At 57.8% G+C, this 308-nt stretch overlaps 1 protein-coding gene across 1 annotated transcript in view; it reads left to right on the top strand.

Moving 5' to 3' along the window:
• Window positions 1–308, top strand: part of SVOP (SV2 related protein) — a 17,180-nt gene that overhangs the window by 232 nt on the left and 16,640 nt on the right. The gene's annotated exons all lie outside the window — the stretch shown is intronic.

Raw genomic sequence — 308 nt, 5'->3', positions numbered from 1 at the left:
CCTGCCTCGGGAAAAAAGGGAATAGGGTCAGGAGCTGCAGGAAAAATGGGAATAAGGACAAGAGCTGCGTGAATAGGGTCAGGAGATGCGGGAAAAGCGGGAATAGGGTCCGGAGCTGCGGGAACAACGGGACAGGCTCAGGAGCTGCGGGAACCCCGAGAGCCCTCAGCCCCCCGGGCCTGCCCCGGGAACCGGAGCGCAAAGGGAATGGGGATGTTGGAAAGGGAAAATGGAGCAGGGAAAGGGAAGGAAAGGAAAGGGAGAAAAGAAGGGGAAAGGGAAATGAAGGAGGTGAGGGAAGAAAGGAG

Source organism: Geospiza fortis, unplaced genomic scaffold (genome assembly GCF_000277835.1).
Source record: "Geospiza fortis unplaced genomic scaffold, GeoFor_1.0 scaffold145, whole genome shotgun sequence".
Taxonomy (NCBI): Eukaryota; Metazoa; Chordata; class Aves; order Passeriformes; family Thraupidae; genus Geospiza; species Geospiza fortis.
The sequence above is the reverse complement of the archived record's forward strand: the minus strand, read 5'-3'. Positions and strand labels throughout refer to the sequence as shown.